The 26458-nt window shown below is 40.2% G+C and overlaps 1 long non-coding RNA gene across 1 annotated transcript in view; it reads right to left on the reverse strand.

Annotated features, from left to right (window-relative positions):
- LOC123459221 overlaps positions 1-22309 on the reverse strand; it is a 33997-nt gene extending 11688 nt beyond the window's left edge. The window contains exons 1-2 of the long non-coding RNA XR_006636106.1: positions 22248-22309; positions 4188-4707 (exon numbers count right to left, since the gene is read on the reverse strand). This is a non-coding gene — a long non-coding RNA (uncharacterized LOC123459221). The remainder of the gene's footprint in view (positions 1-4187; positions 4708-22247) is intronic.
- Between the last annotated feature and the right edge of the window lie 4149 nt (positions 22310-26458).

The following is a 26458-nucleotide window of genomic DNA, read 5'->3' on the forward strand; positions in this document are numbered from 1 at the left end:
CAGAGCTAAAGCTGCCCAGGAAGTCTTAGTGCATCTTCAATACAATGGGCAGGCAGTGCATAGAAATTTCAGGAAACAGAGGGCATTATAAAATTCCCAGTAGTGGTATGGCTGGTAAGACCCAACAACATACAGGAATATCTAGAGTCCCTAAAGACACAAGTCCCAGTTCTTGTAGGCTTGATAAAATATTGGAGTACCTACTTTTACTCACATAGACTAATGTTTCGGGCCATTGTAACATTTAATGCGAAGGGGGGTATTGGAACAGGGGTACTAAAGAAGAAAAAAATATTAAACAAAGAATTAGGCAGCAAATACCAAGCTGGGCATGGTGGCACACACCTTTTAATCCCAGCACTTGGGAGACAGAGGTGAAAGGATCACTGAGTTTGAGTCCAGCCCGGGACTACAGAGTGAGTTCCAGTTCAGCCTGGTTGAGCGTGAAACCTTCCCTCAAAAAGACAAAAAGAAAAAAAAATAAAAAGCAAGCAAGCAAACACCAAATGTGTCAGTGACTGATGAAGAAATGGGTTGAGCAGAGGTAACCGTGTGTCAGTTAGATTCTGATCACATTGTTCAAGAGCCTGAGTAATATTATATCCTGTTAGAATATTTCTCTGGGGCTGGAGAGAGAGCTTAGTGGTTAAGGCACTTGCTTGCAAAGCCTAACAATGCAAATTCAAGTCCCCAGTACCCACATAAAGACAGTTGAACAAAGTGATATATGCATCTGGAGTTCATTTGCAGTGGCTGCAGCCCTGGCCTGTCCATCTTCTCTGTCCCTCTATGTCTCTCTCTGCTTGCAAATAAATATATATATTTTTAAAAAGAACACTTCTCTGTAATTTTGAAGGCTTTGTTGTAAATACAGGCTTTATCTATAGACATACTGACAGAGATAAAATGGCTTCTTTATTTAGGGTTGGATTGATGGCTTATTAGCCTTTACACAGAATAGGTTATGTGATATACCTATCTCCAGCAAAGGGAGCACCTTACATCAAGCTTCCTGTAGGTCTTAGGGGAGGGAGGGAGGAAGGGATGGATGGATGGATGGATGGATGGATGGATGATAGATGTAGATGCAGATATACTGAGATTTAAGCCATCCCAGAGAAACCTTGTTAATTAAAAGAGATATCAGTGTCCATCCAAGGATTCTTGGTACACAGAAGACTCTGGTGAATATCAAGTCACCCAGATAGATTGATGTGGATATTCAGTTAGTCACAGATACTATATAGGTGGAATCATGACTATGACGTAGTAACCTCTGAAAAGAGCTCTCAGTTTTCTGCCAGAAATTTGGTATACTGAATCCTGGTGACTTGTAGAAAAAGGATAAGTGATTCCTAAATGAAGGGCTGTCAAGGCGAAAGGGTAGAGACCTATATACAGACAGAGCAATTACAATAATCCAAGAGCTAACACAGAGCTTAACATCAGGCTATCAATAAATACAACTAGGTGGAAATATAGCAGTAGATATGCTAGTCTGAGTCCAGCTAATTATCTCTGAATATGCAGACAGAGCACAGTGGATTCATCAGAAGTTAGGTTTTAGGAGGCTGTGTAGTGCTTGGGAATTGGCCCCTGAAGGTGGCTTCCCAGTCTCCAAAAAAGAGATAGAAAAGAGGGAGCTGTGGAGAATTTTCAGTGGTTAAACACCATTGCTTACAAAGCTGTTAGACTGGGTAGGTTCCCCAGCAACTACATTATGCTAGAATCACAAAGCAGCATATTTCAGTAACACATTCTTGATAGGATTACCCTCATTGCCAGTTTAATATTCCATACTTCATAAGATACCCTAGGTATTCAGTCATTGTCCTAAACCTATAGTCACCTTGAATTCTAGGAATAGCAAAGGCTGGCTGGATAGATCAGCCTCACCCCCAGAAAAAGGCATTTATCTATGATGGCAAGACTGCACTCTGGAGTAGGAGTCATGAGAACCAGTTTGTCCCCTCAAGCAATAAGGACTTTCTCAGATCAACTTGCAGAATTAAATTGAGGAAATAATTAACCAAACTGTCATACTTTAACCAGGGTTGCTTAATTAGGCATCTTTTGTCCACTGTCCTACAACTCTCACTCTGTTTAAACCCAGAACTATGTCAGTAACTTGAAGGGCTTTGGGTCTGTGGACCTATTTATCATTTTCTCTTCCCAGTGTGCCACACAGATTAAATCTCCTTTCTCTCCTTTTCACCATTATTCAGCTCTTTGTGTATTGTAATGGGTAGCTAAGCTTAGCTTCTTAGGATTGTCATTGCCTAGGATTTTGGCTAAAATTAGAAATATGGCCAGAAGCTGTTATTCCAAAGGCTAGGCAGGTATCTCATAGTTTGTGCCCACTGTATAAGTCTGCAGCCCTCTACTCCCTTCTCTACCTATATATTGTCACCTGTATTTGGTGTCCCATGCTGGCATGCACCACCATGCCCAGCTCATAAAAGGTTCATATTTATTTATTTATTTTCTAAATTTTTGTTAACAACTTCCATGATTATAAAAAATATCCCGTGGGGGCTGGAGAGATGGCTTGGCGGTTAAGCGCTTGCCTGTGAAGCCTAAGGACACCGGTTCGAGGCTCGGTTCCCCAGGTCCCACGTTAGCCAGATGCACAAGGGGGCGCACGCGTCTGGAGTTCGTTTGCAGAGGCTGGAAGCCCTGGCGTGCCCATTCTCTCTCTCCCCCTCTATCTGTCTTTCTCTCTGTGTCTGTTGCTCTCAAATAAATAAATAAATTAAAAAAAAATATCCCGTGGTAATACCCTCCCTCCCACCACTTATTTATTTATTTTTGAGAGAGAGAGAGAGAGAGAAAGAATGAAAATGAATATGGTGTGCTAGGGCGTCTAGCCTCTGTAAACAAACTCCAGACACTTGCACTACCATGTGCATATGGCTTACATAGGTACTGGGGAATTGAATCTGGGTCCTTAGGCTTCGCAAACATCTTAAACACTAAGCCATCTTTTCAGCCCTCTATTCATCCTTTGATACACAACTTCTAATGTCCCTCCCAGCATTCAGTATGTAGATGGATACAAGTTGGCTATATGTTTACTGCTATGGGTTTTCAATTTTCTCTTCTCTCTTTTGTGAGGCAGTGTCTCACCTAGCCAGCTGATCTGGAACTAACTGTTGCTCCAACCTGGTCTCAGGGTGATCCCATCTCAGCATTAAAAGTACTGGAATTAAAGCTGTAAGCCAACACACCTGACTTTTCTTTTCTTTCTTTTTTTTTTTTTTAGTTTTTTAAAATTTATTTGTTTATTAATTTAATTTTTTAAGCTTTATTTATTTGAGAGAGAGAGAGACAGAGAGAATGGCTCCAACCAAGGCCTCCAACCACTGCAAAGAAACTCCAGACGCGTGTGCCACCTTGTGCATCTGGCTTACTAGGGAGTCAAACTAGGGTCCTTTGGCTTTGCAGGCAAACACCTTAACCACTAAGCAATCCCTCCATTCCTCCACTTCATTTTTTTTTTCTTTTCAAATTATTTTTATTAACAACTTCCATGATTATATAAAAAAAAATCCCATGTTAATGCCCTCCGTCCCTCCACTTTCCCCTTTGAAACTCCATTCTCCATCATATCCCCTCCCCCTCTCAATCAGTCTCTCTTATTTTGATGTCGTCATCATTTCCTCCTATTATGATGGTTTTGTGTAGGTAGTGTCAAGTTAACACAAGAGAGCAAAGGTAAAACCATAACTACAAAAAATGGCAAAAATAAATCCACACCTTTCAATAATACCTCTTAATGTCAATGGCCCCAACCAAAAGACATAAATTTGCACACTGGCTTTCCTTTTCTAATTTAGCTTTTTATTTTAAAGACAAGTTCTTGCTGTATTGCCTGGCTAGTCTCAAATCTTGGTACAAGTGATAGTCTCTCTACCTTGGTCTTCAGAGTAGTTGGGACTACAAGAGTAAGAATAGACTGTTTTCTACTCTGAGTTTTTTCTTTCTTGTACCTTATCTCTACTTGACAAGTGGCATGGGGGACAGAAACCTACAGTAGCAGTTAGCCTTTGACTAATGGAGAAAATGATTTAAGCAGGGCCAACAGAAGTCCTGGAGCTCAGCTGTCTACCACCCTGGGCACCTTCCTGCTCTTTTTCATTCTTACTTTCCCCCACATTCTGAACCAAGTGTTGGTAGTTCCTACATACCAGCCAGTTGCTTGCGAATTACCAGGAGCAGGTTGGGTATCTTCTTGACAGGCAGTCCTTTCAGCTGGGTAGTGTTTCAAGAAATGACTCTCATTCAAAATTTCCCAGCATGGGGCACATTCCTGTGAGTTGTCCCTGCATCATTTCCTGATGTGCCTTCTTCAGCCTGCCCACTTACCCATACCCCACCCTTCCTACTCCTGTGCTGAGGAACCACTGGTCTCTTTACATTCTGTAGACTGATCCACAGACTTTCTTTTCCTTTTTGTCCATGTTTGCCTGATTCATGGTTCCTTATTCTTCAGAAAACCCTTTGATATTTCTCCTTCAAGTGGCCATTCTTGTGCATCCCAACCCAGATCTGATGCTTCCTCTCAGCTCCGAAGTAAAGTTTTTCCTCCTGTGGTTCAGATTGAAGTTTTCTCGGTCTCTGTTGGGCTACATCAGCCAAGCTACATCTTCATCCCCGAATGTTTATTCTTTAATGTTCTTTAATGAATTATTAAAAATATTTATTTATCTGGAGAGAGAGAAGGGAGGGGAGAGAAAGAGAGAGAATGGGCATTCCAGGGCCTCTAGTCACTGGAAAAAAATAAAACAAAAAACAAACAACAAACCTCCAGATTCATGTGCCACTTTGTGTATCTGGCTTATGTGGGTACTGTGGAATTGAACGCAGGCTGTTAGGTTTTTCTGTCTAGTGCCTTAACTGCTGAGCCATCTCTCCAGCCCCCTTAATAGATGTTTTAAGGAAGCAAATTTAGAGTTTGGTGGCAGTCTAGTGGTATACTTTTCGAGATAAGAATCATCCCTGTTTCTCTTACGTTTTTGTCAATAAAATAGTGAGTTTAGTGTAGAATTTAAAAATTTATTCAGTGAGCCAGGTTAGGAGGATCAACATGAGTATAAGGCCACCCTGAGACTACAAAGTGAGTTCCAGATCAGCCTGGGCTAGAGTGAGGCACAAATAGTGGCAGGTATGGTGGCAAATGCTTTTAATCCCAGCACCAAGAGGCATAGTTAAGAGAATTGCTGTGAGTTTTAGGCTACCCTGAGACTACACAGTGAATTCTGGGTCAGCATGGGCTAGAGAAAGACCCTACCTCAAATAATAGTATTTATTATTTTTATTTAGTCATTGGTTACTGAACTAATACTTAATCCAAGTTGTGGCACACAGTAGCTGAATAGTTTATAAATATATCTTTCCACATGGTTGGACACCTAAAATGAGCAAAATTAATACAATTGATAGCATTTATTTCTCATGTACATTTATTCTTTTCACCATTCAGAAAATCTAATGAGAGCTTTCCTTTTAACAAATTACCCATGAATAAACTGAATCTAAATGTGCCCATAACACTTTCTTGGGACTGTACACTAAGTGGGAGAACTCAGAAATGGAGTGATACCGTCTCAACCATCAAACTCACATTTGAGTCTTAGCAGTCATTGTTATCTCAAAGAGTTAAATGTGTTATTGATTTTTTTTCTGTTTTACCTTCCTTTTTTCTTGACATACAACAGTGACTTTTGTAGACATAGAGTGAGGTCTTACACTGACTAATTTGGCTCTGTCTATGAGACTTGGCTCATTGTTTATAAGCATGGCCTGAGTAGCATTAATTCATAAGCATGTCCCTCAGTAAAGTCTACCATCAGAGAATGATATTCCATATGGTCAATGAGGAAGGCCTGAAACCTGTAAGAAGGAAAAAATAAATAAATAAAAAGAAACAAAACCTGAACATTTCCAGGGAAAAGAATGTAAAATAGAAGGGGTTTATTATGGTTGTGTGGTAGAAAAATGAGCCTGCCATATATGTCTTGACACCACAAAACAAAGATGCAAATTGTTGATAGCAAAATCATTGCTGCCATTCATAGCTTGAAGTCAGAAAATATGCTCCTATTAAGACTTTATATTATGGGCTAGAGAGATGCCTTAGCGGTTAAGCACTTGCCTGTGAAGTCTAAGGACCCTGGTTCAAGGCTTGATTCTCCAGAACCTATGTTAGCCAGATGCACAAGGAGGCGCACGTGTCTGGAGTTCATTTGCAGTGGCTGGAAGTCCTGGTGCACCCATTCTTTCTCTCTCTATCTGCCTTTTTTCTCTCTCTGTCACTCTCAAATAAATAAAAGTGAACAAAAAAAATTAAAAAGAAATAAAACTTTATGTTGAATCCTGGCATGGAAGACAGGAAGTTCACATGTTTCAGGCCATGGTGCACTAGACAGAGAGTCCCATACCAACCTTGGCTATTTAGCCAAACCCTGTCTCAAAATCCCATGTTCCAAACTATTGGGAAAAGGAAGGTACCAGTTAGATAAAAATGACCTTATATTTTTATCCTGTTAAAACAAGATTCTTGGTGAAGACAAGCCATCATGACTAATTCACTTAAAGAATGGTGGTAGATGTGGAATCTGGCAAGATATCCAGGATAGGGGGAGAGGATGCAGTTCTGGCTAACCTTATTAGCAGAGTTATTGTTAAAATGGATTTTACAAGGAAGTATATAGATGGGTATAGAAGAAGGATCCTGCAGGGCATGGCGGCATATGCCTTTAATCCCGGCACCTTGGGAGGCAGAGGTAGGAGGGTTGCCATGAATTCGAGTTCGAGGCCAGCCTGAGACTATATAGAAAATTCCAGGTCAGGCTGGGGTACAAGGAGACCATTCCTCGAAAAAACAAAAAACAAGAAGTTAAAAAAAAAAAAATTAAAGCCGAAGATCTTATTCTTATCTAGCAAGAACAAGACAATTGTAGAAAAGCAAAATAAGAGATCATAAAGAAGAGGCATAGTTACTTCTACATCAATTTGAAACAGAACACAATTCAAAATTAATGACCAAGATATGTAATTTGAGAGCTAATATTTTGGGGGGAGGTAACCATGACTGTAGCCCTTTTTTTAAAATTCTTTTTCTTTTTTTTTTTTTTTTAAATTTATTTACTTCCAATCAGAGAGAAAGAGAGAAGAGAGACACAGAGAATGGGCATGCCAGGGCTTCTAGCCACTGCAAATGAATTCCAGAAGCATGTACGTGGGTACTGAGGAACTGAACCTGGGACCTTAGGCTTTGCCGGCAAGCACCTTAACCACTAAGTAATCCCTCTAGCCTTAGAGAGCTAATATTAAAGGGCCAATATAAATAGAGAGAGATCTTCATGGCCTGACTCTGGAGTCTAATCCTGGGAGAACTAAATGCATGAATAGAAGAGTAACTGATATCCTGGGCCCTTCTTTGGGAAACAAGTATGTATGATTTTCATCTGCCTGCATGGAGTCTGTCCCCTAAATCTTGGGATTTGTTTCAAGACTTTTTCAGATGGAAATGCTATAAGTTATACATCTAGCATTCTGAAGACCAATACCTCATATGAAGCAGATTAATAAACACAGGACTCATAAATATGACATAAAGGTATTTGAAAAAGCTAGATATGTTTCATGTAATTATTAATACTTCTATAATTTAAAGTTCATGTCTATGTTGGTACACAATGTTTTTGGTTTTGTTCATTAGTTATGATGTACTTTACTATTTGGATGGCTTCCTTTTATGGTGCAGATTTCTAGTGTTGAAAATTGAGGCCAGGGCAAAGCACACATTAAGGACATGCTGTACCTCTGAGTTATATCTCTAGTCCTCTAAATCTTTTTCATGACAATGAGAATCCTATCCCTTGGTGAATATTCACAATTGCTGTATATGGGGCAGCAGGATCACACTGTTCTGAACAACAACTTTTGCCTGGAGTAGAGAACATGCTGTACAAACTCAAGTCATCAAGTGTCAAACATCATTTGGTATCCACAATAAAACATTGTGAAGATGACAACATTAACCTTGGGATGTGAAGTAGAAAATAATACATGATATTCTAGCCATGATTGGAACTGTGTTATTCATTTTTTTTTTCCCAGTGCTGGGTATTGAACCCAGAGACTTATATATGTTAAACAGGTGTTCTATCACTAATCTACATCTCCAACCCTTTCACTTTTCACTGAACCCCTTCTTCTTTCCTATTAATCCCTCTTCTGCTGTCATTTTTCCCTCTTGCATCATCTAAGACTTGTGCAGGTCAATCAAGGCTGTCTTCTTCACGTTAACATTTTTGTAGGTTTTTTTTTTTTTTTTGAGGTGGGGGTCTCACTTTAGCCCAGGCTGACTTGGAATTTATTGTATATTCTCAGCCTTCCCTCACATTCACAGAGATCCTCCTATCTCTGCCTCCCAAGTGCTGGGATTAAAGGTATGTGCCACCACTCCCAAGCTCAAAGTTGTCTTCCTGAAGGAATGAATTCAGTCATTGAACAGTAATTTATTTAGCAAAGCAGCAGGAGCAAAGCAGAACAAAGCAAACAGTCCAGAAGGAGACCATAGTGGGCTACTTCAAGTTGGAGAGCACTACGAGTTGTGTTGTGAGTGTTCAAGGTTTTTATACTGACATGTATAAAGTGGGTGATCCTTTTTTCTGTCCCAAATCATTATGGACTGGATCTTCTTTCTTATGGCATTTCTTTTCTTAGGGTGTTTTTTCCCATGACATCCACAAAAGGGAAGGTGTGTCAAAACCACAATGTGAACAATACCATGATGGTATCAGGTCCTTGGAGGAGTCAGAACCTTTGTTAGTGTACATGCGGGGGTGAGCATTCAGGTGTCTTAGATTCTGGTATAGTGCAAGAGAAACAGTGCCTTGCCTATGTTCCTCATGGGGGCTTCCTGGGAACTGGCTAGAGTCTGCTGAAACTGGTTTTGTTGTTTTGCTCAGACACCTGTTCTCATTTTCCTTTGTATTAGCTTGGCTATCTCATACCTAGCTACAAATCTTCTGACACCCTCCCCCAGCCTGTTGTTCCTGACCTTACTTTTTCGGCCCAAACATTCTCTTTAAATGTAACTATGGATATTTTAAGGATATAAACATAAATTTGTGAAAATACATTATTTTTCTACTTTGAAATTAAAAGAGAACAAGATGCCACTAGGGTTCCATTCATGGGAAAGGTAGAGTATGCCTAATGGCCTTTGTTGATGCAGGTTGCTATACAACGTGGATAAAATATATGGAATAACTACTTGAAGACTGAAAGTAAGTAGAAACTGGAGTCAGAGAAGAGTGTTTAGTACTATTGAGTCAGTGGTTAGTTTTCATTGCTTGTGAATACTTAGAAACCCAGAACTGAATGAATACTGGAGCAGAGAAAAGGCTCCAAAAGAATTTCTCCATTTCTAGTCTGAAGGTTGAAAAGGGAACTCAGAGAATGCTGATTTCCCCTCTCCTCCCCCATTCTCTTTTCCCCAGCTTCTTAAGTTCCAACCCTCAGGGCTTCCAGTTGTCATGGGAACAGTGGTTCACATAACAATAGGAGCAGGAAAGTCCCCAGACAAAGGGGGAACATTTCATTGCTTGGAGGAGTAGTAGGTCCAACATAGTGGGCCAATTCTTGCTTCCTTTTTGTTGCTATTGTTGCTGGGTATTGAATGCACAGCTGGTCTGTGACTGCATACATTCTAGGATGGAACTACATCTCCAGTCTTTTCATTGCTTTTTATTTTTTTTCCTCTCTGTTCTCTGGCCACTCTCTTGATATAATCCCCATCTTGGCTAGAGAAATGGAAAGAGGAGCCAAAGGGAAACAAAATACTGGGAAGTTGCAGAAAGAAGGAGCTTTGGGCCAGGACCCTGTACAATTGTTTCCAAACTGAAAAGTTCTGCCATTGTTTTTCCCACTGTCCAAATGGGGAGTTCATCATAATTAGCATACCAGAACATTAGCCTCAGACTGAATTATGGGTACAATAAAGACAAAATAAATAATTTTGGATTTATAGGTCATACTATCTGACTGGATCTATTGGACTGTTTATAGCATGAAGTCAGCTAAGGACAACACATTAATGGGGGTGGCTATGTTCCAATAAACTTAATTTAATCAAAAGAAAATCACCGGGTGTGGTAGTGCACACCTTTAATCCCAGCACTTGGGAGGCAGATGTAGGAAGATCACTATGAGTTCAAGGCCACCCTAAGACTACATAGTGAATTTTCAGGTCAGCCTGGACGAGAGTGAAACTCTACTTGAAAAAACAAAAGAAATTAAAAAAAAAAAAATTAGAAAGGAACAAAAAGAAAATCACTGTGGCCAGGAGCTGGCTATAAGCAAACAAAAAGGAATGTGATGTTCATCCCAGTAAAAGGTGAAGGTGAAGGGCAGGGACCCTGAAGGCAGAAGGTTGGTTTTGTGTTTATACTCCATAAACTACAGCTTGAAAATTATACTTTTTACCTTTCACTGGACATGGTGGTGCACACCTTTAATCCCAGAAGGGGTAGGAGGATCATCATCAGTTCGAGGCCACCCTGAGACTACATAGTGGATTACAGGTCAGCCTGGGCTAGAAGAAGACCCTACCTCAAACAACTAAAAAAGAAAAATCTCATTAAACCAAGCGCAGCAGTAAGCCTCTATAATCTCAGTCCTTGGAACAAGAGGCATAAGGGACAGCTCCATGTCACCATAGGGCACAAAAAGAAACCTGACACCTTCAAAATAATTGCTTTTTTAAGGCCCTGTAAACTGAAGTTCCTAGAAGAAAAGTTTCACCTATGTGATAAAGATTCTACAAGGCTCATTGAAACACTTCCCAATTACAATTATGAAAGTTGGCATGTTGTAAATCCACAGCCAAATTATCTTGAGCTATATACCCTTATATCGCCCACCACCTTCTAAAATAACATAACTTGATAGAACCTTTTAGAATATACTAATTTACCAAACCACTAACTTCCATCCAACAGAAAGCTAAATCACTTGAAACCTGTAACAGACTTTTCCTGCTCTACTGATGTTTCCACCAACATATTTGAACAAGTCTTTGATTTATGATTTTCTTTTATTCTATTATGACACAATTTTCATGAACACATTATTTTGGGCAACCTGAATCTTTGTTTCTGGGCTATGGTCACTCATCATTAGCTCAAGAATAAACTATCATCTCTTATTCCCTCTTAGGTGAGAGCTATCTGTTGACAGTACCTAGTGCCTTTGATGACTGACTATGTTTTAATTATGACTAACACACAAACAAATGTAATTGTACATTTGTACAATCAAGAACAGGAGAGTACAAACCCTTAGTGTTGGTAGTGTATTATAATGTTTAATTACTTCAACCAAGAAAGGGTGGAGTTTCCATTACAGTTTGTTTTATTATTATATCATTATCATTATTATTAATATTTTGGTTTTTCGAGGTAGGGTCTCACTCTAGCCCAGGCTAACCTGGAATTCACTATGGAGTCTCAGGGTGGCCTCAAACTCACGGTGATCCTCCTACCTCTGCCTCCTGAGTGCTGGGATTAAAGGCATACACCACTATGCCCAGCTTATTTTATTATTTTATTTTACTTTATTTTGAAGTCTCACTGTAGCCTAGGCTGACCTGGAACTCACTTTGTAGGCCCAGGCTGGCCTTGAACTCATAGTGCTTTTCCTACATCTGCTTCTTGTGTATGGGATTAAAGGCATGCAGGCATGTGCCACCATAGCTGTCTAGAACTTGTTTTATTCCCATTTTTTTTGCTGTTTTTTTTTTTTTTTTTTTTTTTTTTTTTTTTTTTTTGAAGTAGGGTTTCACTGTAGTCCACGCTGACATGATACTATGTAGTCTCAGGGTGGGTTAAACTCATGGTGATCTTCCTACTTCGGCCTATGTACTAGGATTAAAGGAGTGCACCACCACACCCAACTTTATTCCCAAATTTTGTTACCATCAGTTCATAAACCTCTTCCAAAAAATTAGGAGAGTGAACATTTCTAAAATTTATAGATTATCTAAAAATACTAGTTTCAAGTACACTTTATAGTAGATTGTATTGTCTTCATGAGGTTCCCTCTCTCTCTTACATTCTTACAAATTCTGAAATGGAGGTAAAATAAAAATAGAGAACATACATGACTTAAAAAAAATAAACTATGGTATTATTTACCAAGAGAAAGGAGCTTATTGAATTGTAGGGTCCACAATAAGCTTTCCCAATCAAAGCCTGGATTTGTAAATAACACTTCACTGGATTATCCCTTGTCCCCTCTATTTACATATGATCTATGACTGTTTTTCTTCTCCAACTACAGGATTGAGTAGCTGCCATAAAAAGTGGCTTACTGAGTTTCAAATAGTATATGGCCCTTTACAAATGAAAATTCTAACTTCTGAATTACAGAGTTTGGTGAATTGTCTTAGGAAGTGGGGAAAGTTATTTAAAAGTAGTGGAGGTAACTCAGTGGCAGGACCAAATAGAAGAACAATTTTTAGAGTTGAATGATTAATTTTAAGGCAAAGCCTAACTTGATGAGGTGTAGTTATCAAGGCACACACATATAGAAAAATCTAGTAGTTTTAACTTCTTCCCATGTTGTATTATTTTTTAAAGCAGAAAAAAAAAAAAATCCCCAGCATTTTTCAGTGGATATCGAGTGTGTGGGAATCCTGCAGGTCTTACATTTCAGACATTATGTGGGACAGATAAGAAAAATACGAAAGGGTTAGAGGGATGGCCTAGCAGTTAAGGCATTTGCCTGCAAAGCTAAAGGACCCAGGTTCGATTCCCTAGGACCCATGTTAGCCAGATGCACAAAGGGGTGCATGCATCTGGAGTTTGTTTGCAATGGCTGGAGGCCCTAGCGTGCCCATTCTCTCTCCCTCTTTTCTCTGTCAAATAAATAAATAAATAAATAAAAATAGGAAATACAAGCCAGTTGTGGTGGTGCACACCTTTAATCCCAGCACTGGGGAGGTAGAGGTAAGAGGATCGCCATGAGTTCGAGGTCACCTGAGACTCCATAGTGAATTCCCAGGCCAGCCTGGGCTAGAGTGAAACCCTACCTTGAAAAACAAAACAAACAAACAAACAAAAAACCCAAGAATGAAAAATAGGAAATACAGACAAATGTAAGGATAACAAATGATTAGAGCAGTAGCTCTTTTAAAATGATATGCAAGTGCAGTTAATTGAAAAATATCTGAATGTAAAATTTTACTTGAACTTAATAGGATGGTATTGTATGTAAGTCGAACAGATTAATGGGGGTGAAAAGGCCTAAGTGAAGTCTGTGGAGCAGATTGAGTAATGAAAAGGTGGAGGGAAGGCTCATCAAAATCCAAAAGGATATAGATAAGTCATATGGAAACCTACTTTATTGGACAATGTAACACCCAGGAGCCAAAGATTGTTACTAGAAAATTTTCAGTGCCAGGGATGGGATACCTTCCAGTGATTTGTTGGCCAGGGAAGTTCCTGGTGTCTCCAAAACATTACAGGCCATTGCCAAGGCTGTTAGTTTCCCACCAGGAATAGATGGTAAGACCCTATTGCTGATGACTCCACATGCTTGGGTTGCAAAGTCACTGAGACTATTGGAGCTGAGCTGAAGACCTCCTCTATGTAGACCAGCTGACAGAAAGCTGGGAAAGCCACGCTGCATGCAGTTCAAAGGGAGGGAGAGAAATCACCAGTGAAGATAACCAACAACGGACACTACAAGCCTTATATTTGGCCAGCCAGACCAAATGAGCCATTGGGTGCAAGAGTGGCACGTATGTCATGGTGGAAACCAGCTGCCCTCTAATTTGACTGGAGGCCCACTACATGGGAGGGAATACATCCCTGATACTGAAAAACTACAACAGGGGTAGTTATGAGCCCTAGGGGTGTAACATCTGTTGCTGTCTGGCTAAATGTATATAGTATGCTCACCAAACTGCCCAGTAAGCACTTCTCATAATGTTCATACCCATATGTTAATGCTACTATCACTTTTGGATAGAGAAGCTTCTCTTCAGATGGCAGTGACCTTGGGATGACTCAGAAGGCACCATGGTGCTGATAAGTGACAGAGGAGTCCTTAGCACTGAAATACTCAAACACACCTTCCAATGGCTCAGGGTCCATTGCAGAAGAGATGGGAGAAAGAATGTAAGAACCAAAGGAAGAGTAGGACTCCTTACAAGGTGCTCCTCCACACACAAAATGGCCTGATTTTTCGTGACCTCACAGTGCCTGACAGTACCTACAGAAGACCATTATAATACGAAGAAAAGATCATGACATCAAAATAAAAGAGAGGCTGATTGAGAGGGGCAGAGGATATAATGAAGGGTGAAGTTTAAAAGGGGAAAGTTGGCGGGGGGACTACCATGGGATATTGTTTGCAGTTATGGAAGTTGTCAATAAAAAAATTACATGCATTAATATAATGGCATTAATAAAAACATGAATACTGAAAAGGGGTCCAAAGTTATGTTTTCAGGCTAATTGCTTACGTAAGTATTAAAAGAGGATGTTGAACCTGGTGTGGTGACACAGACCTTTAATTTCAGCACTTGGAAGGCAGAAGTAGGAGGACAACTGAGTTTGAGGCCACCCTGAGACTACATAGTGAATTCCAGATCAGCCTGGGCTACAGCGAGACCCTACCTTGAAAAAAAAAAAAAAAGTTGAGGAAACAAAAAGTGCAACCAATTTGTGGTTATTACCAAAGCCTAAAGAGGAACGGTTACAGGTAGTTTTCGCAGTGCAAATATCTACAGGAAATTTTGAGCGATACTTCTCAAGCTGAGCAAAACCCACCAGAGTACAGAAAAAGGAAACCAAGGAAAGGGTTGAGGCGGTCTTCACGTCGTGCGCAGAGGAGCGCCCCGCCTCTAAGTCTTCCTGGGTTCAGAGAAGGGCGCGGGTGCCCCGCCTTCCTCCCCGCCATGAGCAGTGGGAAACGGCGCAGGGAAGCTCCGCCCTCAGTCCCCGCCTTCGCCGGTGGTTCCGCGGGCGCCCTGCTCGCCGTCTCCCTCCAGGTCCTGGGCTGAGCCAGCACCACGGCGCAGAAACACGGTACGCTTCCGGCGTGGTCTCCGGAAGCGCTGTGGACCATTGCTCTAAGCGAGGGGAGATAAGCGCACTGAAGTGCTTGAGCTTATGAGACGCGGTTCAAGTTAGGAACTGTAGTGTGACTGAAGAGATAAGGGACCTGCGTACAGACAAACCCAAGGAGTTTTCGTAGGATAAATGTCACAGTGCAAGGTCAACTAAATTCCAAAGTAGGAACTGTGTCCATATTCCTTTACCTCCGTGTTTGTAAATGAAAACAATCAGCTTAATAGGAGGCATATGGGTTTTTAACTTTTATATTCAGTGTAGGAAGAGACAGGAAAGGCAGATTTGGGCCAGACTTCCTTGTTTATTTACACGGAATCATGAATTACACTTTCCCACTAGCAATTAGTGCATTGTTCAAACTTTGAAACAAATAGTTTCAAGAATCTTGCTGAAATGAAGTTTCTTTTTTTCCCTTGTTCCTGGAGCCCCATTATTTAAATCACTTTTTTTTTTTTTAAACGTAGTGTCTCACTCTATCCCAGTCTTACTTGCTGACCTGATTACTTAGTCTGTAGTCCCAGGCTCGACACGAATTTATAGCAATTCTCCTACCACAGCATCCTGAGTGCTGGAATTAAAGGCATGCATCAGCACTTCTGCCCACCCTCCCCTTTTTAGAACAACACGCCCCCCCCCCAAAAAAAAATTGAGACAAATAGAGTGAGTATGAGTTTGCCAGGACCTCCTCCTTCTGCAACTGAACTCCAGATGCATGCATCACTTTACATGGATGCTGGGAAAATCGAACCAGAGTACTCAGGCTTTGCAAGCAAGTGTCTTTAACCGTTTAACTGTCTCTCCAGCACCCTCGGTACTTTTTGTTGCTGTTTTATTTGTTTTCAAGTAGAGTCTCACTCTAGCCTAGGGTGGCCTCCAATTCACAGCGATGCTTCTACTTCAGCCCCCTAGTTCTGGGATTAAAGGCGTATAACACCATGTCAGGGCCTTTTCTCGTGAGTTTTAAATTTGTTTTTAATTTTACTCCCTTAAATTTCTTTCAGGGGTAACCCTAATGCCACCATTTCTTTGGATGCTAGGTGGCGCTGTGAGAATACACACCGTTGATCTCCAAAAGCAGTGCATTTGTTTTTAAAACCCAAGTATATGGAAATGAAAGGAACCTAAACTGTGAATTGTTTCCTTCCTGGAGGAAAGAATATGATTGAAGAACTTTAAGTGGGAGGTCTAACAATATCAAAGAGAAGTTCTATCCTAATAACACTTAACATTTTGTATGGCCATTTTGCTAGGACCTTAGGCTTTTTCTTATTTTCCTCATAACACAATTTTCCTTTCCTTGTACAGGATCTACCCATCACCCCCCCCACACTTATATTTACTATTTATATTTATTATATATATACATATATGTATGTATGTATGTATATATTTCTTTGTCAAGTCTACATGAGTATTAAAATTTCATTTAGTTGTATCAGCTGAATTTCAGTATGCTTGATCCATTGAAGCTGATGGATAGAACAACAGAAAAAGAAATTCATTCAAAACCAAACATAAACAAGCAACATTATAAAACAAAAGACAGTGACAGGAAATAGAACTCCTTGGATATCTCATTTTCATTTTGTTTTATATTACAATTTTATTTAATTTTTATTACTTTATTTGAGAGAGGGACAGAAAGAGGCAAATAGAAAGAATGGGAGCACCAGAGCCTCCAGCTGCAGCAATGCACTCCAGATGCATGTGCCACTTTGTGCATCTGGCTTTATGTATGTAATGGGGAATTGAGCCCCAAACTGGGGTCCTTAGGCTTCACAAGCAAGTGCTTAACTGCTAAGCCATCTCTAGCACCTTATTTTATATTTTATGTTGTTTTTCAAGGTATGGCCTCACTCTAACCCAGGCTGACCTGGAACTCACTCGGTAGTACTATGCTGGCCTCAAACTCACAGCAATACTCTTACCTCTGCCTCTAGAGTGCTGGGACTAAAGACCTGCACCACCATGCCCCTCTCAATTTTTTTTTTTAATCAGAAGTTTGTGTGTGTGTGTGTGTGTGTGTGTGTGTGCGCACACACGTGCTTGTTTTTGACTTGAGAGAGAGAGAAAGGCATATAGGGAGAGAGTGGGTGTACCAGGGCCTTTAGCCACTGCAAATGAACTCCAAATGCACATGCTACCTTGTGCATCTAGCTTTGTGTGGGTGCTGAGCAATTGAACCCAGGTCCTTAGACTTGACTTTGAAGACAATTGCCTTAACTCCTGACCTATCTCTAGCTCCTGGCTCAGTTTCTTAAAACATTTTAAATTGAATTTTAATACATGAACATACTGTAATTTGTTCTTATTCCCGTCATATTATACTCTTTTGTCTGCTTCCCATACCCTCATTCCCCTGAGCAACCTCCTGTTTCCATGTGTCCTTCTGTATTGATGTTTCATTCTTTTTTCCCTCCTCCGTCTTCTGTGTTAAAATGTTGATATGTTCATAATCGCGTAGGTCTTGTGGGGGCAGTGACAACCATTGTGAGGTTTTTGACTTCTGTATATACCCTGGTCTTTAAATACTGATCCTTTCCTTTGCCCAGTCTCTAATTTGCATGTTTTTCAGATACTTTTTCTTTGTGTATTCAGTGATCATGTCCTTACTCTAAGAAAACTTTAATGACACTTAAATGCAGATTGAAGTTAATGGGTCTTATGGATTTTCACATTTGATTTGTCTTGCCTATTTGATCAAATTTCTTCTTGGTTGGTATTTAAAATAATGTAGAAATTTACCATTGTTGTTAATTTGTCCATCTCTTACTTGTAGCAATGTACAGGCCATGTGGTTGCTTCTCAGTATTCTTAGTTTGTAAAAGTGCCTGGGTCAAAATCAATTGTTGTCCCACTTAATAATAAGTAACTGGGTATTGAATTTAAAACATGCTTTATAATAGCATAGAACATGGTATACCTAATGATGAACTAGACAAAACATGCACAGGTTTACTCTGGAATTAATGATATAAATAAATAAATACAGAGAAATAGCAGTTCCTGGATTCAAAAGTTCAATATTACTAGTCAGTTTATACAAATTCATATGTACTTTTGCTAGAATATCAAATTATTATCCAGTTATATTATATATTTTTTGCATGTTTATGTGTGCACACTCACTAATGTGCCATGTGCCAGGGTCTTTTGTTACAGAAAAAAGACTGCCAGATGCTTGTACTGCTTTTCTTTTGGAGGCAGGGTCTTGCTCTAGCCCAGGGTGACCTGGAATTCACTGGGTAGTCTCAGACTGGCCTTGAGCTCAGAGAGATCCTCCTACCTCAGCCTCCCAAGTATTATGCTACTTTTTTTTTCCTCCCAGGGTCTCACTCTAGCCCAGGATTACCTGGAAATCACTATGTAGTCTCTGTGTGGCCTCAAACTCACAGCAATTCTCATATCTTATATCTCTGCCTTCCCAACGCTGGGATTAAAGGCATGCGCCACCATACTTGACTGTGCCACCTTTTGTATCAGGCTTTAAGTGGTTGCTGAGGAATTTAAACTGAATCATGAGGCTTTGAAAGCAAGCACTTTCATCACTGAGCAATATTCCTAGCACCTGAACATCCAATTATAAATGATAAATTGAAAAGCTGATTCCAAAGTGTATATGAGAAAGTGAGTGATGTAAGATAGACAACCCAATTTAGAAGCGTCACAGTGCTGGATTGCACATACAAAGGATGAATATGACACAGCTTTAGTTATAGTATTTTGGGCAGTTAGATAAATGGAATGATGTAACATTCATAAATACACTAACATGTAGTCTTTCAGCAGGTTTCTGACTAATGTGCCCCGGAAATTCAGTAGAGAAAGGAGAACAACTGCAAAAATGGTGCTAAAATTATTGTGTACTCACATGCCAAAATGTAAGTGCACACTCTAATTTTATACTATACCTAATAGTTTTTAATTTATCATAGCTATAACCAAACAATTTTAACATAAAACATTGTTAAGAAACAATATAAGGTAATCTTTGGTTAAACATGTTTCATAGTTAGGAAATAAGTATTATAGGAAACCAAACTAAATAAAATTTACTTCAAAATAAATGCGGAACTTTGAAAGATCTGTTAAGAAAGCAGCAAGATCCTACAGAATCCTTATAATACTTTCAGTAACAACTTATATGTCTTGTGTATAAAGCATATGTGTGTTAATATTTTTTTCTGAGGTAGGGTCTTACTCTAACACAGGCTGTCCTGGAACTCTCTCTGTAGTCCTAGGATGGCCTTGAGTTTACAATGATTCTCCTACCTCTCTGCCTCCCAAGTGCTGGGATTTTAGGTGTGCACTATCATGCGTGGCTATGTATGGAGTTTTGATTAAACATTAAACAATTTTCAGACAGGAAGACTGACAACCAAAAATACTCATGGGAAACAATAAAAAAACTGATGAAAATATGCTAAACACTACTATCACATACATGTCCATTAAAGCTACAATAAAATACCACTATGCATATATTCATATAATAAAAAATAATTCACTTAGCATCTATGAAGTCATAGGATCCATCCCCTGCACTGATAAGTATAAATATACACACTATCAATAATTCTGATGAACATTTGGGAGAGCTGAATTTCTAATAATTTTATGGTGGGAATATAAAATACAAGATACTTTGGATAGTATTGTGATAATGTGACTTAATAGTTATACAGTACAGCAAGACAAACTATGCTCTTAAGTTATTGTCCTAAGATATGTGAAAAAATATTAATTTAGTTACTATACTTACAATAACCCAATCTAAATAAAAAACAATTACTTATCATATGGTAAAAATATGAGTAAATTGTGGTACATTTACTCAATAGAGTACAGCTCCACACTGGAAAGGAGCAGGCTATTAATACATGAAACAACATGAATAAATCTCAAAAGCACTGTTCTGTGGGCTCGGGAGATGCTTGCCATGTGAGCATGAAGACTTGGGTTTGAATCCCTAGCACCCATGTAAGAATGATGGGTGTGGCTGCATTTGCTTATAATCCCCATGCTGGGTTGCCACAAAAGGAGGCTCCTTGTGTCTTTGATGGCTGCATAATCAATGGGCTCTGGATTCAGTAAAGCTCTGTCATTAGAAAAATAATGTGGAGAATAACCAAGGAGGACAACAGATGTCAATATCTAGCCCTTATACACATGCTCATCTGCAAATGAACTCAAATACATATGAACAGATACATTCACTGCACAAACCTTATAGGAAATTATATATATATTTCTTTTTTAGTTTTAATTAATTAATTTATTTGACATAGAGAGAAAGAGGCAGAAAGAGAGAGAAATGGGTATGGCTTGGCCTCCAGCTGCTGTAAACGAACTCCAGATGCATGTGCCACCTTGTGCATCTGGCTTACGTGGGTCCTGGAAATTGAACCTGGGTCCTTTGGCTTTGCATGCAAGTTCATTAACCGTTAAGCCATCACTCTAGCCTGGAAATCATAGACATTTTTTAAAATTTTTTTTATTTTTATTAATTTTTTTGGGGGGGGGTTTGAGGTAGGGTCTCACTCTAGCCCAGGCTGACCTGGAATTCACTGTGGAGTCTCAGGGTGGCCTTGAACTCATGGCGATCCTCCTACCTCTGCCTCCCGAGTGCTGGGATTAAAGGCGTGCGCCACCACGCCCAGCAGACTTTTTTTTTAAATTGACAGCTTCCACACTTACAGACAGTAAACCATGATAATTCCCTCTCCTCCCCCACTTTCCTCTTCACAAATCCACACTCCATCATATCCCCTCCCTCTCTCCATTAATAACTCTTTCATTTTGATGTCATCATCTTTGGAAATCATAGACTTTTTTTTTTTTTTTTTGAGGTAGGGTCTCACTCTAGCCTAGGCTGACCTGGAATTCACTATGTAGTCTTCAGGATGGCCTCAAACTCATGGCAATCCTCCTACCTCTGTCTCACAAGTGCTGAGATTAAAGGTGTGCACCACCATGTCTGGGTCTGGAAATCATAGACTTTTAAAAAATATTTTATTTACTTATTTACAGAGAGAGAGAGACAGAGGAAAAACAGAGAGAGAATGGTTGTGCCAGGACCTCTAGCCACTGAAAACCAACTCCACTTTGTGCATCTGGTCTTACATAGGTACTGTGGAATTGAATTCAGATTGTTAGGTTTTGTAGGCAAGTGCCTTTACTGCTGAGCCATCTACCCAGCCAAGAAATCACAGATTATAATTATTGTTGTTATTGTTTTTGTTTAGAGACAGATCCTCCCTATTTAGGTCTGGCTCGATTGAAACTTTCTCTGTAGTCCAGAATGGCCTCACACTTGCATTGAGTCCCCTGTTTCTACCTTCTGAGTACTTAGCATGTGTTACCATGCGTGGCTGAACCACAGCTTTTAAAATATATTTAAAAATATATTACACACTTTTTATTTTAACAAAATCAAGTTAACAAGGAAATTCTACAGTCTTAAAGTCCAAAAACTTCAAAACTTTCACTTACTTAAAAAGGGATTTGGCCAGGTGTGGTGGTACACAACTTCAATCCCAACATTTTGGAGGCAGAAGGAGAGGATCACTATGAATTAGAGGCCAGGCTGAGACTACATAATGATTTCCAGGTCAGCCTGGGCCAGAGTGAGACCCTACCTCAAAACAAGAGGGGGAGGAGTGGAGAGATATCTCCACAGTTACGGCTTCCTTGTGTCTCTCTCTTTGTTTGTACAGGCACTTTGTTTGTTAAGGCACATAAGGCTAAAGACCCTGGTTTGATTCACCAGTACCCACATACAGTGATATGCACAAAGTGGCACGTGCATCTGGAGTTTGGTTGCAGCACCTCTCTTTCTCTCTCTCTCTGTTTGAAAATAAATAAAATATTTATTTTAAAAAAACAACAAACTAAGCCGGGCATGGAGGCACATGTCTTTAATCCCCGCACTTGGGAGGCAGAGGTAGGAGGATTGCTATGAATTCTAGGCCACCCTGAGACTACATAGTGAATTCCGGGGCAGCCTGGGCTAGAGTGAAACGATGCCTCGGGAAAAAAATGAAAAAGAAAAACAAAAAATAGAGGCTGAAGATGTTGGTCAGTGATTAAGGCACTTACCTGTAAAGCCTGACAGCTTGGGTTCATATCCCCAGCACCCATGTGAAGCCAGATGCACAAAGTGGCACATGCATCTGGAGTTTATTTGCAGTGGCTAGAGCCCCTGATGCAACCATTCTCTTTCTCTCCTTCTATGTGTCCCTGCAAATAATAAAATATTTTAAAAAATCATTGGTAAGCTTGCAAACAAGCACCTTTAACTACTGAGACATTTCCCAAACTCTGCAAGTGATAACTATGGAAGCATCTTCTTAAGAGATAGTTGGCTCTTATTACAGAAGCTGGAGAAATGACAGCCCAGTGGTTAAAGCACTGGCTGCAAAGCCTAAAAATATGGCTTTGATTCCCCAGTACTCATGTAAAGCCAGATGCACAAAGTGGTATAGTGGTGTATGCACCTGTGGTAGGTAGAGGCCCTGTTGCACCCATTCTGTTTCTCTCTCTCTTTGCAAATAAATAAAACTTAAAAACAAAAAAAAACTAGCCTGAGCTAGAGAGAAATCCCACCTTGAAAAACAAAAACCAAATAAAACAAACAAAAAAAGTGAGGTGAGCTGAAAAGATGGCTCAGTGTAATGGCACTTGCCTGCAAAGCCTAATGACCTTGGTTTGATTCCCCAGTGCCTACATAAAAACAGATGCACAAAGAGTAACATGTATCTGGAGTGTTTGCAGTAGCTGAAGGTACTGGCACATCTATTCTCTCTGTCTCTCTTCCTTGGGTCTCTTTGTTTGTACATAAATAAATAAAGTATTTAAAACAAACAAATCAAAAATCCCATGAGGGCTTGCTGCATATTCCTGATGAGCGGAGTTCAGGTCTCCAGAATCCGTGTAAAAGCCGGGAACTGTAAAAAAAACAACTAAACCTAGCATATCTAAGTCATGAAGGAAGATAGAAGAAGTCTGTAAAGTTATGGGACAGTAAATAAATATTGTTGACATTATGTTCTGTCTATAGGAAGAAAGCTATAAAATATAAGGAGGATTTGATAGGAGGTTACTTATTCTTCTTACAATGGAAAAAAAAAACCACATTATCCACAACACAATAAAGGAGGATCTGTAAATATAAAATGGTGCACTTGAAAATAAATTAAACATCTGTAGCAGTGATCGGGAGTGCCTAAGGCCTCACAGTGGTTCTTGAGTGCCTATGTCTTTGATTACCTGCAGACTTCCAGCACTGTAGTAAAACACAGAAAAGCATTGCCACAGGGTACCTGTCTTCCTATTCATATAGAAGCTGTATAAATCCTGACATTTACTGCACTCAGCTCCCTTCCTCCACTGCAGCACTGCAGTTTGGGGTCTGTTGCCAACCTCACTGAGTGGGGCCTGTGCAAACCCATGTCCTTCAATTTTTCCTCACAAGAACACAGTAAGGAAAGAAAGGCAAGTAGTAGCTTCTGTGGCAGCAAGGAGAAAGGGGTTGAAGCCATCTTTCCAGGCCAAGGCAGGGGTGGCTCTCTTCCCTGCTGCTTCTGTCTTGTGCCCTTCTGTGGCACTTTTGGGTGGACATTTTTGTGGCGAACATTCCAACAAGACAGAATAGAGATGCATAGCTATGACCTCACCTGGTGAAGGGGCTGCCATCCCTACTTTGCTGGGCTTGTGCTGACTTACCATTGTGGAAAGAGGCCATCATTGGGAATATTCACCATGGTACTGACATGGGTCACCATCCCCTTCCATTTCAGAGGTATTTTTCAAAGGTTTGATTGTAAACACCAGTGAAGGAGAATAGAAGCAAGACAGCCTTTTTAATAGGTAGTCAGCCAGAAGCCCAAGGAAATGCCACTTTGCCTTCCCTGACATGACTAGAACACGTGTCAGACCCAGTCTCATGCAAGATGACTGCAAGCAACAACTCAACAGTGCTTCCTCTTCCTCAAGCTAACCTGGGCTCAGTACACCTGTGGGTTGGATCCTCCTGAGTCAGCCTCTTGAATCCACCAAACAATCAGGTCTCTCCCAGACTCACCTGAGTCTGATGACAATGCTCATAGTAATTGCATATTTGTTCCATAAATGATCCTGGGACGTGTGTATAAATTTGTTTTCATTCTCCTTGTCCTTACTTTGGTAAGGAGGAGGGGGATTTCTTTTTCTTTCTTTCTTTCTTTTTTTTGTCCTGGCACTTTCCTGCCTTGTTTTGGGTGACTTCTTGCTTTAAGCTCTGAGCACTTTACTGTCTCTTCATCCTATCTGATGTCTTCTGTGAGAGGGATTTTGTGTTTGAGCTCTCATGCATTGCACTGTGTGTGTATGTGTTTGTAAATAAACAAATAAGCCTACTACAGAGGCTTTTCCCCTGGAGATTTGTCTATGTGGGGGTCTTTCCTGTCCTCCCTCCCCCTTCTCAGCCAGGCTGAGAGGCTAAAATGAGAAAAACTACCTTTGGCTTGGGCCTTTCTGTGAGCTTTCCTTCTGGATCCTAACTCTCCCTAAAATAAACCTCATAATCCATAATTTACCACTCTATGAATTGTGTTTTTAATTCCTTTGCTGACTTGGACAAAGGATCCAAAAGTTGGGTTCAAGGGCCTGTGATCTCATGCATTTTAAAAAATATTTTATTTTCATTCATTTATTTATTTGACAGAGAAAGAGAGAGTGAGAGAATGGGTGTGCCAAGGCCTCCAGCCTCTGCAAACAAACTCCAGATGCATGTGCACCCTTGTACATCTGGCTAATGTGGGTCCTGGGGAAGTGAACTGAGGTCCTTTGGCTATGCAGGCAAACACCTTAACCGCTAAGCCATCCCCTCCAGCCCCTCTTGCATTTTTATAGAACTTAATCTCTGTGTGGACCTAACACCTGCATCACCAGTTTAAAGTGAAGAAAATGATAACAAAAAAGGCATGCTTGAAAAATGGATGGACCTGGAAAGTATTATACTAAGTCAGGTAACCCAGGCCCAGAAAGCCAAGCGCCACATGTTCTCTCTCATATGGGGATCCTAGCTACAGATGACTGGGCTTCTGCGTGAGAATGAAAATACTTAGTAGCAGAGGCCAGTAAGTTGAAAAGGAGACATAAAGGGTGGAGAAAGGAAGGGAGGAGGATACTTAATAGGTTGATATTGTATATATGTAATTACAATGTTTGTTTTTTTTTTCTTTTTATAATTACAATGTTTGTAATGGGGAGGTAATATGATTGAGAATGGAATTTCAAACGGGAAAGTGTGGGGGTGGGGAGGGAGGGAATTACCATGGGATATATTTTATAATCATGGAAAATGTTAATAAAAATTAAAAAAAAAAAGGCATGCTTTTGTGATCTTATCTGTCAAGGGATGCTTAAAAGCAAATTCTGCATGTCATTTACATATCTTATACAATAAGAACAAAAGCAGGATCAGAGCAAGGTTAGATAGTCAATAAAAACACACCACATATTTCATCAGCCTTCAGTTTATTGTAGGAGTCAAATAGTACTACACTCAAGCAAGCAATCAATTAAACAAAAGATACCAGCACACAATAATGGTATATTTATCTTTCTAAATAAAATCTCTTCCTTTGTGTCAGGCCCTTGTTCTCACCTCCTCCATACACAGGTCATTCTGCTGATTCATCCACTCACTTCAAATATTCAAATCAATCTCTCTCTCTCCCTTTCTCTCTCCCACTCTCTCTCTCTCTTACACTTCCCTTCCCCAATCCAATTTATCCTATCCACCAGCCTTTCTTACAGCTGCTTTGAAACACCCCATTTCCTCTACTATAATCACCATGGGCATCAGAACTTACACACCTGACCTTTCCCCTCCCATTCACATCAGAATTGCTGGCAGTTCCAAGCCTTTGAGTTATTTCAGACCTACTTTAGGGACCTCAAATTCCTCTTTCACCCCAAAACTGCAATCACATATCCTTCAGTTCCAGGCAGATACTATGTAACCACTCTCATGACTGTCACTTCAATGTGCCATTCCCCAAACCTCAATAATACCGCATTTTCCCTCAAATTACTTTGCAGTCACTGCCTCCATTCCCCCAACAACCCACAGTAAGTACCTCAGGTTTGAAAGACACACAACTACCCCGGAGAAGAACTGTGCTGGTTTGACAGGACAAATTAGCGGCAGGGGAAGGTGGCACAGGGCAGCCAGGGCAATACAGGGCAGGACAATTGAGGCCAGCCTCTAAAGGTTCCTGAGATGGCTCTTTGGAACCAAAGACTTTAGGTCTGGATATCCCAGG

The sequence above is a fragment of the Jaculus jaculus genome, chromosome 3 (genome assembly GCF_020740685.1).
Source record: "Jaculus jaculus isolate mJacJac1 chromosome 3, mJacJac1.mat.Y.cur, whole genome shotgun sequence".
Taxonomy (NCBI): Eukaryota; Metazoa; Chordata; class Mammalia; order Rodentia; family Dipodidae; genus Jaculus; species Jaculus jaculus.